Raw genomic sequence first — 6,000 nt, forward strand, 5'->3', positions numbered from 1 at the left:
TCGCTAGTTCCCGTGTTACCCCTAAAAGAGTGCATTCCATTCCCAGATTGGAGCTCTGTGGGAGCCTAGTGGCAGCCCAGCTTGCGAAGTTGTTGTCCAACGAGTTGACCTTGACGATACAGTCTACTGTACTGTGGACCGATTCTACTACGGTCCTTCAGTGGTTAAAGTCTGAATCCTGTCGCTACCGAGTTTTTGTTGGCAATAGGATTGCTGAGATCCAGGAGCTTACCGATCAGTGTTCTTGGCGTTATGTTAGCTCTGCAGAAAACCCGGCCGATGACCTAACCAAGGGGAAATCTCTTTCCTACATTGCTTCCCCAAACAGATGGTCCCGAGGACCCCCTTTCCTTCTCCTTAACCCTCGAGAATGGCCGGCCCTTCCTAATCCTGAGTCTAGTGAAGATCCAGCGGAGTTGCGGAAGTCTGCCTTTTGTGGAGTTATTGCCTCACCTATCACCTGTAGCCACCCTGAGAGATGGAATTATCCTACCTGGTTATACCTGCTGGACGCCACTGCCCGAAATCTTCGAGGTGACCCAGTTCCTGACACCGGTCCAGAAGCCACAGATTATCGTCAAGCTGAAGCCCATGTCCTTAAACACGTTCAACAGGAATCTTTCTCTGAAGATTACCACCTGTTGGAATCTGGGAAGACAGTTAAACTTAGTAGCCGTCTAGTCGCCTTGGCTCCGGAGATGGATCCTCTTAGTGGCTTGATTAGAGTGGGTGGTCGTTTGAGGAGAGTGGCCGACATCGCGGATTCTATTCTCCATCCTGTAGTCCTAGACCCTAAACATCCAGTTACTTGCCTGATCATCCGCCATTACGACAACCAGTTGCATCATCCTGGATCAGAACGGCTGTTTGCTGAAATAAGGAGGTGTTATTGGATCTTGCGAGGCCGTGAAGCTGTTCGACGGTTTCAGCATACCTGTCCGGAATGTTGTCGGTGGAGAGCTCAACCTTCGGTGCCTCAGATGTCTGATCTACCCTCTGCCCGTGTCCAGCTTTACAAGCCTGCCTTCCATTCATGTGGCATGGATTGCTTTGGTCCTTTCCTGATCAAAATTGGAAGACGGATCGAGAAGCGTTGGGGTATTCTCTTTAAGTGTCTCACCACGAGAGCAGTACACCTAGACTTACTCCCTAGCCTGAGTACTGATTCCTTCCTTATGGCCCTCAGGAGGTTTATCGCTAGGAGAGGCACCCCAACCCAGTTATGGTCAGATCGAGGGACCAACTTTCGTGGAGGTGAGCGTGAATTGCGGGAAGCATATGCTGCCTTAGCCCCTGACCTGCAGTGTCATCTTGCTCGTCAGAAGATCCACTTCTGCTTTAATCCTCCAGCAGCCCCTCACTTTGGTGGGGTTTGGGAGAGGGAGGTGAGATCTGCCAAGTCAGCTTTGTATACCGTTTTGGGTTCCCAGTCGGTTCCGGAGGTGGTCCTGATGACCATTCTGTTGGAAGTCGAGGCTATCCTTAACTCGAAACCCTTGGGCTATGTATCCTCTGATGTGGCCGATATTGACCCAGTGACCCCTAGTAGTCTCCTCATGGGGCGGCCTGATGGATCGTTGCCCCAGGTCATTTACCCTGAATCTGAAATGTTGAGTCGCAGAAGATGGAGACATTCCCAGATCCTGGCGGATCGATTCTGGTCCAGATTTATCCGAGATTACCTTCCCACTCTGCAGACCAGGCAGAAATGGCAAGCTTCACCTCCTGACCTCCAAGAGCATACCTACGTCATGATTGTTGATCCTCAGTTGCCCCGAGGTTTATGGCCGGTAGGTGAAGTCATTCAGACACACAAGAGTCCCGATGGGCATATCAGATCAGCAGATGTGCAGATTAAGGGTAAAATCTACACCAGACCAGTTGCCCGCTTGGTTGTCCTACCAACATTGCCTTCAGAGGATCCTGGAGTTCCTAACCCTCGTTAATAGAGTCGCCTTTCCTGGATACAAAGATGCCTCTCATCTTTGGGGGCGGCTGTTGTAAAGGCTCCTTTAAGAGAGGACTTTTATTATGACATAGTGCATCGTTTTCGGACTGCGCGCTCTCGTGAGTGTGACTGTTGTTGTCTGCTGAACTGCTATGGTGCGACGACTGCTGGAAGGACATTTATTGTTTGTTATCTGTGATATTTGCTGCAGAAGTTACCCTGAGGTGTTAGTCATTGACCTACAAGTAAGCTTTTTGCCTTATGTTTGTGTTTATAGGGACTGGTATTTAGTTATTTATAACTGCGTCACGCACGCATGTCCAGACATGCCCTCAGCTATTGTTTCTGTTAGTTTAGTTTAATAACGTAGTTCCATTTGTGATTATTCCTTCTTTATTTTGATGTATATCACTATTTGGTTTTTTGACGATTTTTTTGGGATGTGGATTTGATGTTTTGAGCTGTTTATACCAAACGAGCGATTGCAATCTGATATGCTGTGCTATCTATATATAGAGTGATGTTTATTATGTTCGATGATTGCTTATGGTCTATAATGTACAATGTGATTCCTTATTTTCCTTTATTGGATTGTATATTCCACGGTGAAATGTTACTGATGAGGATTTAGTATGTTTTGGCTGCCTTTATGTATCAATGGATGTATGTTATTGTATATATGCCCAGCTATTCTTGTTATTCACAATCCTTTATGGTATTTCTTGTTTTCCAGACTAATGCCTCTACTGCCTGTAATTGATACCTGTGAAATACCTGTACCTCTAATACATCATCATCTAAACCTGCTCAACTGTCTCCTCATCCTTATATCAAACTGTGCTCTGACAGGCACCCAGAGGGGTTCACTTATCTAATTACTAATCAGATCCATACAGTCAAAAGTCTCCCAAACAAACTGTCACGATACAATTTACAAAAGTGGAGAGGAGGACTCAAGTGCAGTGAAGGGATGATTTATTAACTAAATAAAACAAAACACAAAGCAAAAACCCACAAAGGGGAAAACACAATAAATGAAACATAAAACAACACTGAACTAGGAGAACCAATACTGACTAAGAACATGACGACCATCACAGGGAAACCGGGGTGACAAAAGACAAAGATCCGACAAAGACAGCAAACAAGAGGAGACTTAAAAAGGGAACAAATCAAGAGGGGACAGGTGGAACAACTCAAACACTAATCAGATAACAAGGGGGAGGGATCAACAATCAAAACAGCACATGGCACAACATAACAAACACCCATGTGCAACACAAGACAGGACAGGCATGTGACACAAACATGAAACAATTTGTACAGTGTAACTGATGTATAGATAAATATCTTTCCTTCATGATTTTCTTCTTTATCTTTTTTATTTATTTATTTTAGTTTCCTGCTCATTGTTCTTTTCTCATTTGTATTCTGATGACATTGAACACATTGTTAATACATTTTGTACATTGTATACAAGTTGTATGTCATAAAAAAATTAATCTCTGTATGTTTTGCACAAATAAATAAATAAAGTATAATTTTAAGCTGTAAGAACAAGCACACATAGATTTATGCATAGACATAATAAATACTGTATATGGATTTATGGATATCTATGCCAGCACGTCCCAGCCGGGTTCGTCACTTATTTGGTTCCTCTGGAAACATTTCCGTTGTGCTCTGTGTTATTTGCAGCGCGTTTTCTGTATTTGTGTTGTGAGCTTTTGCAGCGCGTTTCTGTATGGTGGTGTTGTGAGTATTTGGAGCACACGTGTGTTGTGAAACTGATGAAGATGTTTTCTTAATTTGCGGGTGTGTTTTTTTATTTGCACGCGTTTTTTTCTATTTGCATGCGTTTTATTTTATTTGCATGTGTTTTTTTCTATTTGCACGTGTTTTCTTCAGTTGCAGCGCGTTGAGCTCTCTCGGCCACCGTAGGATTCCATTAGAGGAACAGCACTACTATAATGGGACAATGTCAAATTTAACGCACCCTCTGAGGCTGACGAGAAACAGCGCATGCATATATATATATATATATATATATATTATGTGTATGGGTTAGGGTTATGTGTGATATAAATATATACATGTGTACTGTACACTGTAAGACTTGATTTTCCTGCTAAGACAAAAATTGAGATAAAAAAGCAATAAAACGCACCCTGGACAGAAGATCGCAAAGAAAGAGCACAGGACATTGTCCTGTCCAAACGTTTCTTCTTCCTTATCTCTGCATCCCCCTCTCCCTCCTCCCTTCCTTTCCCCCTGACCTGAAGTCACTAAAAGTTCACTGAAAATGTCTATATATCACATTACAGTATATGATGTATCTTGTGAATCTAATGTTTTTCCTTTTCATGTTTGGTATCATTTTAAGTCTCTCAGTGCGATTGGTAAAATGGTCTTAAAGGGGGGGTTTACTGCTTTTTTTCTTTGCATGATTGTGTTTATGGGGTGCAATGTAACATTTATTCGTGGTTTTTCTTTTTTAAAAAGTCTTATTTTTCATAAATTTCACCTTTATTGTAAGCCTCTTTCTCCTCTGTCATTTGAACGACCGGTTGACTTCCTGATTCTATGAAACCACTCCCTCAGAAACAGGCAGTGGGCTCAGATTGGTTAGTTTGGGCCGGTGTGTTGTAATTGGCTAAACTGCGTAGCGCACGTTGTCCGGAACCGTCACGCCCCTTACCTTTACGGGCGTGAGTTTCATGTGTCGATACTGCCGTATCAGTTTGAGCCCGAATCAGACCCAGAAAGCGGCGATGAAGAGAGTCAAACAGAACCTCCCCAAACACGGCTGTTACAAAACGTTTCTGAATGGTACGTTTTTGAATTATTATTATTCTATTCTTCTATTATTACATAAGATGTTTGATACCCTGTTATACTTGAAAATGCTACTGCTGCAATTGTTAGCTTTTTGAGATACGTTTTTATCTTGATTAAACATTTAATACAAATGATTACATGAGTAATACAGTTTTTAGCAACAGTTTTTTTGTGGAATCCGGCATTGAATTGTTGGAGATTCTGGAAGCTGTCTTCAGTGAAATGTGCCGCACAAAGAGCTAAATTACGATTGTAATTGTCAGAAACATTATCAAACATAAATTGTAGCCATTGTTGACGAACTACAGCGTCCGTAGGAAGCCCGAACACAGAAGACCTAACAGCTGGATGAAAATAACACACTTTCGACGGCATGGCTAGCTCTCCCCTGTAACTCTTCCTCTTCGGCAAAGCCGCAGAAATATGGCCATGCCCTTTTTTGCGTATTCCGGAGGGAGGGTTGATGCAAATGTATGGGTTAGTGACGTCTAAAACCCAGCTGTAGTCCCAATCGAGTCGTTTTTGTAGGCATTTACACTTCCTGATTTTTAAAAGACGATATCTCTGCTTACATTGAACTTTCAGCGCTGCAACTTTGCAGATACTGTTCATGCACCAACAGCAACATTACACACTATTTAAAATGAAAAAAGTGAAATCGCAATCAACCACCCCTTTAATTTCATTGCAGTCATTGATAATAGGAGAAATGTTAAGAACTTAGGAGAATCCTGTTCTCCTCCATGGGTGATGTCTTTTCAAGATATCTTCCCTCTCTCCCCGAGACCAGGTGCTACCCCCTGGGGTACAGGAATTGACCCAAAACAAACTCTGAAAAATATTGGTACAACCCTTTTGTTCGGGTCTGGGTATTTAAGGCTAGGTAACAGAGCAGTCGGGGGGAACCTGTAACCAGGAAAACCCCCATACAGTGTTGTGTCAGTGTTTTCCCGGTGGAAAGCACTCACACACTACTGTGTGTCTCTGTCAGGAATGCATACTTTTAGAATCATCTTTGAGTAATTGATGTCATGTATTTATTATTTCTGAATTGGCTGTTGCTTGTGTAATTGTCATGATACATTTTTACCTGACAAATAAATGTTACATCTTGATTTATTCTTTAGTATTCTAAAATCATTATTTTAGTAGATTATGAGGAGGCTGGTGCTACCGCAGCTCTGTGTCCAGGATAGGTCAAACTAAAGGCGCAT

The sequence above is a fragment of the Rhinichthys klamathensis genome, unplaced genomic scaffold (genome assembly GCF_029890125.1).
Source record: "Rhinichthys klamathensis goyatoka isolate OS25496 unplaced genomic scaffold, OSU_Roscu_1.1 h1tg000487l_1, whole genome shotgun sequence".
Lineage (NCBI taxonomy): Eukaryota > Metazoa > Chordata > Actinopteri > Cypriniformes > Leuciscidae > Rhinichthys > Rhinichthys klamathensis.